Source organism: Salarias fasciatus, chromosome 5 (assembly GCF_902148845.1).
Source record: "Salarias fasciatus chromosome 5, fSalaFa1.1, whole genome shotgun sequence".
Lineage (NCBI taxonomy): Eukaryota > Metazoa > Chordata > Actinopteri > Blenniiformes > Blenniidae > Salarias > Salarias fasciatus.
In genome coordinates, this window is record NC_043749.1 from 4656993 (window position 1) to 4667835 (window position 10843).

General features: G+C 42.2%; 1 pseudogene; it reads left to right on the top strand.

Annotated features, from left to right (window-relative positions):
* The first annotated feature begins 1503 nt into the window (after positions 1-1503).
* Positions 1504-10180, top strand: LOC115387976 (solute carrier family 2, facilitated glucose transporter member 5-like; annotated as a pseudogene).
* Positions 10181-10843: the final 663 nt, after the last annotated feature.

Consider the following 10843-nt stretch of genomic DNA (forward strand, 5'->3'; position numbering starts at 1 on the left):
AGGTGTGAGATGGTATGGTGCCTTTCCTTGACAAACTATACAGCTTTCCCATGGTGTGTTCAATACTTTTTTCCTGTGTTATTGCACTTAATTCCACATAATCACTATTTATGGATTTGAATGTTGTGATTTCTTTTCATGTGTGGATTATTTGAGTTAATACCAGTGTCTGGAAGAAATGTCACACGAATTGCATCTTTGGAAATAAATGTAATGACAAAACAGTTAATGCGTTCAATACTTATTTCCCCCATTGTATATATATATATATATATTTTTTTTTTTTTTTTCTTCTTCTTCTTTTTGTGTCCTGTCCAGCATTGAAGCAAGCAGAATGAAGGTCTAGCTGCTGGATTATGCCAAACAGATTTGCTCTCTGAAGGATAACTTATGTATAAGGCTCCTATTGACAGTCTGAGTTCACACTTTATTTTATTGAGTTTGAATAATTGTACATAATATTGCTGGACCTGACAGACAGGATGACAAAGAGAAATCGTGAGTGTGATAGAGGGAGAAAGAGAGAAAACAGTAGAGAGAAGAAAGAAAGTGCAAAGATGCAGCTATGATGCAGCATGGCTACTGCACCTGCAGAGATACACCAAAGAATATCCTATGAGCTTTTGTTAGGATTATACTATTCTACATATATCAAATTACAGAGCAGAGCACTAGGAGAGACCTAACTCAGATAGCCATTAGTCAGAGACAACACGGTGACTGTGTGCAGAGTGATTTAAGATGACCGTGATCATGCAAATATGAGTGTGGTCATGCAGACATGACCACTGACTACGTTTACATGCACTCAATATTTGGGTTAAGGTCAATATTCCGGTTTCTGAATCATTTGGAATAACCCGTTTACATGCTTAAACAGACAGAGTTACTCCTGTTTACATGATCAGGGATCTCCCCATTCAAACCGCGGAGCACAGACGACGCCATGACTGCATTTGCACTTTATGCCACTAGGTGTGCTGTTTGCATGTTCAACTTTATTTTACACAGACACCACAGAAAAAGAAGGGCGCTGCAGGCTCTCTCTGCATGTTGTTAGAAAAAGAGTAAGCCAGCGAGACATGGTAATATGTTTAATAATGCGATGCACAGTTTTTTTTCAGTAAAAGAGAAGAACTGAACGATCGTTTTGGCACATTTTATTTACTTAGTAGCAGTTAAACTGTGTCACAAGTAGTTCCTGGACTCAAATTACCGAGATTCCTTGCGGGTAGAACATGCGCAGAGCAGTATTTCATGTCCCTTTCGACCGGGATATTCCGATGCGCGTTTATATGACCAGAAATTCAGGTTAGAAAAGGAGTAACCCAGGGGTAATATTCAGGTTTTTAAAAACCGGAATATGAGCATATTCAGGTTTTTGCACGTGTTTACATGGCTGTGCGCAACCGGGTTATTGCGAATATTCTGGTTAAGAAAGGGTTATTGACTGCATGTAAACGCACCCATTGAGAAGATCAGAAGCAGATCACAGAGACCCCCATGACCCAGGCAATCAGCAGTGATCTCAGAGCTCAGATCCAGCCACCACATCATGAAGACCTTCACACACCGGTCCAGAAGGGGGGAGAGGAAGGCCCCAGCCGGGACCCCCAGTAGCCAAGGGGCCTGGACCCCAGGGGACAAAGACCAGCAAGCGTTGAGCCTGCCAGGAACCGGACGCCCAGGGCAGGCAGAGCACAGGCCCCAGGGCCCCAAGCGCCAACCCGGCACATTAAGATAGAGGGCCATGACCATACCTGCTCCAGCCACCTTCCCTTTTGTTTCTAAAAGATCCAGATTTGTATTGCTGCCTGAAAGAGGCATGCCGCAATTTAATTAAAAGCATGAACATTTCTCTCACATGTTTTAGTTCTCCTCTCTCCTCTGTACTAATAGGCCAGTGGGGACAGGAGGCAGATCCAAGAGGTTATAAGAAGGAACAGGAAGTGATGGGGGAAGGAGAACAGAAAATCCTGGTTCGAGCAGAGGATAGGGATCCAGGCGGGGTAGGGATTCTCCATTTCAAATCAGCATTACTCCACTCACTTCAAATGGAACGAGGAAGGAGGGTTGAGAACACAACCTTCCAGTTCCACCGTCATTTATCCTGCAGGGCTGAAATCAAATAACCTGAAGTTTTGTTGCTGATACAAAGTTTCATGGGTTGCTTGCATTGGCAGGTGTGAAAAACCTGCAAAAATTATGACTGGAAATAGTTCCAAAGCAATTTCATAGACTGTCTTGACATATCACTTTTTTTTTCTTTTTTTTTTTTTAGGTGGGGATAGACCAACCTTATCGGTGTGTGTTTGTCTGTGTGTGTGTGTGTGTGTGTGTGTGTTTATTTATTTTCAATAAAATATGCACATTAGGGGAAAAAATTAATACCTGGTGAAAAATCCACTAATATGTTCAAAAACCATTTACCTTTTTTGACCCCCTTATTTTCTCTTTGATTTTTGAGCTGAAAATGCAACACATGACTGGACTTTGTACTGTATTTGATTAAAAAAAAAAAATGGATAGTGCTATTTTTTTGTAATCATTTTTACAGTTGTTATACTATTGTACAGGCACTTGTGTGTAAAGCATCTCCACAAGGCTGCAACCAACCAGTGTCTTGCATTTTCCTGATGTTTGAAGTGTGAAACCAGACTGACACCCATCTGCAAAGGACAAGTTCACTGAGCTCAGTTATCCAAGAACATTACAGTCCTTTCTGGTTCAGCGGAGGAGAACAAGACACGACAACTGTGGATAATAAGTTAAAATGTTCTCAATACATGGACCAAGGTGCCAAGCAAAGGTTCCTCAGATACCTTACTGGATTAACGAGAAAACCACTGATTGAGAAGTGGTTGCAGTATGTTTGTTGCTGTATGACAGGCTTTCATGATTCTAAAATCCACAAATCAGTAACCAGCAGTATTATTGTTCATTTGCTTCGTCCCCCGGGTCATTCCCCTCACAGATACAATCTTCGGGCCTTTTTGATCACATCACAGCACATGTTTTTCTGCATCGATGACACTTGCTTCTGTTGTGGTCTTGCACTTTCTTTGTGGTCTCTGCTGGTGAATGGAAAATGGAGACTTTGGTTCAACAGATGGTAGGTTTTTTATTTTTAAATTTATTCCACTTCTTTGAAATATTTAAGATAATTTAGACATTTTTTTTATTTTACAATGGCTTGATGTTCTCGTTTGCTTTTTCATGGCATTGCAAAGCAACATGTTTGAAGAAAAGTTCGGTTCAATCAATGTATTTGCTTGAAAGTTTTTTTTTATCTGAGGCATTTGAAAAAAAATTTTTTTTTTTTCATTTGGTAAATGCACTAAACTTCAAACTTCAAACTTTATTTATTTGTATAGCACTTTTCATGATAATAAAAGCAACGCAAAGTGCTTAACAGTAAAAAAAAAAAAAAAAAAAAAAAAAAGCTGCACCATCAATAAGTGTACACCACACGCACACGCACACACACACAAACACATGCACACACCCAATTTATGCCTATAGCAAGGCAGAGGAGACATGGCATGGCACTAAGCATCATGGGAAAACACTACCAGTGGGGCCGTTCACACCAGGAGAAGGCGAAGGTCATTAGTACTGGGGCACCAGCGCTCAACCCCCGACCCCGTTAGACCAACGGGATCCCGCACACCAAGGTGTGGAGACCCCAGGCCAGCCAGGACCAGAGGACCAGAGCGCAGCGACCCCAGCAGAGGACCGGGACCAACTCCCAGTGTGAAGGACCCCCCTGAGGAAACACTGGAGTTAAACAGATGTTAAAAAGACATGATACAAAGCTAATAAAAAAAAAAAAAATAAATAAAAAATAAATAAAAAGTAAGATAAGATTATAAAATAGAAAATAAAATAAATTAAAAGTACATAGTAAAAATAGAATGAATAAATAGGATAAGTATATTAAAAATTAAAATAACCAAAAATAAAAATGATGGAGATAAGAGGTATAAAAGGTCAATTAAAAGCCAGATTAAAAAGGTGTGTTTTCAACCTCCCTTTAAAAATATCAACAGTCTCTGCGGTCCTGAGGTTCTCCGGCAGGCTGTTCCACAGGCGGGGGCCGTAGTGGCTAAAAGCCGCTTCACCATGGGTTTTGGTTCTGGCTTTAGGAACACACAATAAGCCGCTGCCAGAGGACCTCAGGGCCCGCGAGGGTCGATAGGGTAAAAACAGATCAGCTAGATAAGAAGGCGCAAGGCCATTAAGACATTTAAAAACTAATAAGAGAACCTTAAAATCGATCCTGAAGCGGACAGGGAGCCAATGCAGCGACTGTAAAACCGGTGTAATGTGGGCCCGCCCCCTGGTCCTCGTCAGCACGCGAGCGGCTGAGTTTTGTAATAACTGTAGGTTTGAAATGTTCTTTTTGGGAAGACCAGAGAGCAAGGCATTACAATAATCTAATCTACAGGAGATAAAAGCATGCATTAGCACCTCTGTACTGGCCTGAGAGAGAAACGGGCGGACTCTGGCTATATTCTTAAGATGATAAAATCCAATCTTAGTTATGTTTTTAATGTGTGGAATAAAATTTAGCTCAGAGTCAAAAATCACGCCCAGGTTCTTAACTGATTGTGCTGGTTTAAAATCTGATAATTTAGGTAAAATTTTCTCTCTCTGACCTTCGGGACCGATAACTAAAACCTCAGTCTTGTCCTGGTTGAGCTGTAGGAAATTCACTGCCATCCATGACTTGATGTCTGAAATACAGTTAAAAAGGGTTTCTATTGGCCCTGAGTCATCAGGAGACACGGCGATGTACAGCTGAGTGTCGTCAGCGTAACTATGGAAACTGATGCCGTGTCTCCTGATGACGTCCCCAAGTGGAATCATGTAGAGATTAAAAAGTATGGGACCTAAAATTGAACCTTGGGGAACCCCACACCTAATTTCATGGATTCCTGAGGAACAAGTATCCAAACTTACATAAAAACATCGATCTGTGAGATAAGAACTGAACCAGTTAAGAACAGTACCAGAGAGGCCCACCAGGTGACTCAGTCTATTTATTAAAATGTGGTGGTCTACTGTATCAAAAGCAGCACTTAGGTCCAGCAGAACCAACACTGTGAGTTTTTTATTATCTAAATTCCACCTGATGTCATTTAAAATCTTTAAAAGGGCCGTCTCGGTACTGTGGTTCACTCTAAAACCAGACTGATGTCTTTCTAAAATGTTATTGATCATTAAAAAGTCATTGACTTGGTTAAAAACCAGTCTTTCTAAAACTTTACTTAAAAATGGTAAGTTGGATACTGGTCTGTAGTTATTAAGAACATTGAGGTCTAAATTGCTCTTCTTCAGAAGGGGCTTCACCACCGCCGTTTTAAAGGCAGTGGGGAAGACGCCCATTTGAAGAGAGCTGTTCATGATATTTAAAATCTGGTCCTCAAGGAATCCATAAAGTGATTTAAAAAGTGGTGTGGGAATGGGATCTAAAAGGCAGGTTGTTGATTTTACTTGGGAGAAAACTCGACCAAGAGTCCTCGCATCAACCAGGTCAAAACTGTCCAGTGTTTCCTCAGGCATGGACAACGGTTCAGCTGTGTTCACTGATAAAACCTGTTGGGGTAAAAGACTGGACCTGATGTCCATGATTTTAGTTCTGAAGTGGTCTGCAAAGTCTTCACAGAGAGCGTCTGTTGGCTCCTTAAAAGCTTTATTAAAATGAGTGCCAGTTAAAATGTTGAAGGTGGAGAAGAGGAACCGGGGGTTGTCTTTATTGTCTGAAATAAGTTGAGAGAAGTGGGAAGTTCGGGCCTGTTTAACTGCATTATTGTAAATTTTGAGTTGTTGACGTAGAATGTCGTGATGTACAGTCAACTTGGATTTTCTCCACCTTCTTTCAGCACTCCTGCAGTTTCTTTTCAGTTTGATGACTATATCATTTCTTCTCCACGGGGGTTTGGAATGACCCTTGATAGTTTTGGTTAAAAGTGGAGCTACTGAGTCCAGACTGGACTTGAGTTTACTGTTAAAATTGTCAACGATAAAATCACAGGGTGCAGGTAAAATCACTGCAGGAGTGCTCTGTAAAATCTCTATAAAATCTGCAGCCACTTCAGAGGTAAGGTAGCGTTTCCTCACTGTTCTCACCGGGGCTTCCTGCTGGTTAAAACTGGTGATGTTAAAAAACACACAGTAGTGGTCAGACACAGCCAGGTCAACAACAGAGGACACACTGATGGACAGACCGTGGGTTATAACCAGGTCCAGAGTGTGTCCTCTGTTGTGAGTTGGCTGTGCGACATGCTGTTTAAAATCTAAACAGTTTAAAAGGTTTAAAAATTCTCTGGACATAGAGTCCGAGATGTCGTCAACATGTAAGTTAAAATCACCAGTTATTAAAATTCTGTTATATTTAGAATGAATTATTGTTAAAAGTTCTGAAAATTCACTAATAAAAAGACTAGAGTACTGAGGGGGTCTGTACACAGTTAAACACAGGATTGGGGGACTGGTAAAAACAAAGGCATGGTGCTCAAAGGAGCTAAAACTGTTAAAAACCACTGTACACGCACTAAATGAGGTTTTTAAAATGGAAGCAGTCCCTCCACCCCTCTTACCCTGTCTGGTTGAAAATAAAAAGCTAAAACTTGGTGGGGAAGCCTCAGTGAGGATAACAGGTGCATCAGTACCAAGCCATGTCTCAGTTAAAAGCAGACTGTCTAAATTATTATCTAAAATAAGATCATTAATAATAAAAGATTTGTTTAAGAGAGAGCGCACATTCAGCAACGCCATGTTAATGGTGGTGGGCGGGCTGAATGTGCGCTCTCGGTGAAGTTTCACTGTTAAAAGAGTCCTTTCTCGTTTAAAAACAGTCCGAGGGATGTGGTGTCTGGAGGAGATGATAACTGGGATGCTGTGGATGGTGTGTGGTGTGTCCGGGGGCAGTGAAGGTGTGTGAGGGGTGTGTGTGGCGTGTGGTGGATGGGAGGGGCTTGCAGGTAGTCAGTCAGTGGGGGATGTGTGGACTGTGTGCTGAATGTTACCTGCTAAAATGGAGCTGCCCAGCGTGCTCGGGTGAAGTCCGTCCTTGTGATAAAAAGCTGGGCGGTTCCAGAAAAGGTTAAAATTGTCAATGAAATAAAAGTTGGAGGCTGTGCAGGAGCGCTGAAGCCAGGTGTTGAGGCCGAGCAGTCTGGAGAAGCGTTCAGCGCCCCTGGAGAAGGTCGGCAAAGGTCCAGAGATAAAAACCGACCTTCCACAGCTCTCCAACAGGTTAAAAAGGTTTTTAAAATCCTGCTTGGTGACCTCCGACTGCCGCCGGGCCGTGTCGTTAGTGCCGACGTGAACGATGACCCGGCGGACAGTGGAGGGGAGGGACTGCAGGAGCTCCGGGAGATCGTGGAGGATCGTGGGGACAGTAGCACCAGGAATACACCGCGTGATAGCGTTAAAAAAGCGAATATTCCTGATGCTACTGTCCCCAACCAGGAGAGATGTGGGGGAAAAAAGGGGGCGGGGCGGGGGCGGCTGCGGGGCGACGATGTCCGGGGCTGGGGAGCGCTCTGCCGGTGTAGCGGGGCCGCCGGCAGCAACCTCGCTGCTGGAGCGGTGGTCCTGACCCTGGTCCTGCACTTATATGGTGCTTTCATTTGCATTATCAGAGCCCAAAGTGCTTTTCACTACATTATCACATCTACCCATTCACACACCGGCAGAGGCGGCTGCCATGCAAGGCGCTCAATCCATCCACAGGGGGGCAATTCAGGGTTCAGTGTCTTGCCCAAAGATACTTCGACATGCAGACAGGGGGAGACAGGAATCGAACGAACAACCTCCCAATTGTCAGATGACTGCGCTCCCCACTGATCCACGGCTGCCCCCATATTTGGGAAAAAACACCTCTTCACACATAACCAACACACATTACTTACACAGATCTTTTATTGACAATAATGACAACAATGATTTTATCTGTTTGTGAAAGAACACATATTTCATTTATCTAAACCCATGAATGAAGACCTGTTGAAGTATTCATACAGTTAAACTGGGTTGCTTTGTGATTGAACGTTTTACTGCTGGGTGCACAGTGAGCTTCTTCAAAAGCAGGAACACAGTAACCTCTATAACTAAGTCCTCGGAAGGTTGGGATAGCACTGAATGATGTAGGCCCCATTTACATGACAACATTCTAACTGATAACACCTCACCCATTAAATAATATTGTTTACATGGCAACGTTCTGAAAAAACACAACAAGCAGACACTCTGAAAGCTATGTAGTTATCAAGCCAGTCCACTCGGTAGCACTGTTGGTTGTTTTTGTAACATATAAATACATGCAGAAAACAGAACATTTTAAGCATTAATAATCGTGAGTATGATGAATTGGATGATTTTAGAAGAAGAACTTCAGAGCCAGTTTTGTGGCGTGCCACTTGCAGTGTCGCCGAGCAATACTTTCATGGAAAACAAACACTTCCAACACGACTAAAGTTTTGCGGTACATTCGTTGTCATTGTTGTGTAAATGGGGCAAAAGTTTTGCTCCCTACAAATTCATCAAGAGTTCTGTTTGTCATTGTCAGTAAAAAGGGAGTCATCTGTTGCAGCTGCATTTCAATCGTTGCTGATGAGTAAAATTTGAAAATCTTTTGAAATGATTACAGTCGCGAAAAGGCTGTTTGGCTTTGGACCTTTGGATACTTTTTCTCATGTAAACTGCAGGTTTCGGTTTATTGCCTCCATTAAATGTATCTCATTGAAATTTCACCCAAGAACATTAGAGGCAGACTAACTCTGACGAGCTCAAACTTCTTCTCACTTGGTAATGTGATCGGAGGGCTGTTTGGACTGAGGTATGTACACATCATGTTGCGAAGTCGGTGGGTCAATCCCCAATATGAGGAGCAGAACTTTTCAACCATTCAGTTTACAAGCATCTAATTATTTGAATGACTTAACTGTTTGTAAAACAAATAAGGATAGAAAAAATGGAATGCTCAGTTCAAGATTAATCATAATGGCCAGCAAGAGTCTGCTTCATTAATAAGGACGAATGAGGTGGTGCAGTTTGTCAGAGCTAATGTTGAGAAGCAGCACAAATCACTAGACCAAAACACTGTCCACACAGATGACAGGTTAAAGATTGTTGAACACTCACACTGATTTAGGGACCAGTGTAATCTCACTTGTGAGACATCTTTTGGGTTGTTGCGGGAAACCAGAGCACCCAGGCGCAGGGAAATATAACTTCAACACCAACATCTCATTCTGTTTTTTTCAGTGAAATCTTTGGCACTGAGGACCTGTGGATCGTCGCCCTCACCTTCCCAACGTGTTTCTCATTGGTTCAAGCGTTGGTGTTTCAACTTTTTCTTGGAATCTACCAGATATCTTTTCATAGAGAAAGGAGAGGAGGAGGCGTGCAGAAAAGGTTGGTGTGTTTCCACTGGAACCAACACTTTGTTCTACTGGCTAAGCTTCACAGTATATTTATGTCTTTCACTGATGTCAGAATTACAGCACATGTAGCTCAAGAGCCTATTGGTATTCCATAAAGTGGGCGCAGTTTCTTTTTGTCTGCAAAGTTTGTGGGGTCCAGGTCACTACAGACAGGAAATGGACAAGATGTTGGTTGAGCAGGCAGCCATTGAAGCAGCTCACCCAAAAAGCCCAGTGCAGCTGACGAAGGGCAGGACTGTCCGATGGCAGCTGGTCACTGCAGTCTCCATCTTCTTGTTAAACCTTCTGTCAGGCATGTTCATGGGGAGAACGAGTCTTAATTTTCCGATGTGATATTATTTTAGAACATGAAACTTTGTCTGCTTGAGCTTAAGTATTGTGTCTCTCACCAAATTCATTTAAGATGTAGCCACACAAATATTTACATATGTATCTATTCATGACATGTTATACCCAACTATGTAGTGGTTATCCATACGTTCAAAGTTCTTATTCAAGTTTAAGTTTATTTTCATCTCAACTTTTCTAGTTGATTAAACAAAAGAACTGAGGCTCCTTCAATTTTACAGTGTTTTTTTTCCCCCATCCCAGATCAATACCTTCTCCTTTGACATCTTCATGGAGTCAGGTATACCAGAAGACAAGATTCAGTACATTTCTCTTGGTCTTTCCATTTGTGATTTAATCACTTCCACATCAGCTGTGAGTCAATGTCTCACTTATACTAACTGATACACTTATCCGTTTCTAAGTTGTCGTTCAAACAGGGTTCGAGTTCCTCGGTCTCATATGCTACTCCTGCTATGATTATCATTTTTGTTGTTTTCTACTCTGGAGGACCTGGTATGTGTGCTGCAGTTAATGATTTATGCCTGATTTTCTTTGCATGACACACTGAAAATGCTTTAAGATGACATATTTGTATGTGAAGTTCAGTCCTCTGTATCCTCTCTCTGGTTGACATAGGGGCAGCCACAGGCTCTTTATGTAGTCTGATCACTTGGCAGCGCTTGCCTTGCCATTGTGGGAGTGCTCAGTTGGTTGGAAATGGCAGTCTTGGGCTTTGTCTTTCCTTTTCTGATTGTGAGTGAACCCATTCTGAAAATAAGCCAAACATTTGAGCATCATTGGAAATCATACTGTACTGATAAAACATTAATCCTATTCTGAGGTTTTCCTCTTAATTTTCCCTCACAGAAAGCTCTTGGCGTCCACAGCTGTGTGCTGTTTGCGTGTGTGTGCCTGCTGGCTTCTCTTTACACCTTCATTCTGCTGAAGACTAAAGGAAATACGATGGTGGAAAATAAAGCCATCACTCTGTGTGGGAAATCCTTCTCCAGGGAACAAACTACAGAGACCAAGTGATGAGACAGCGCAAAAGACTATTATGT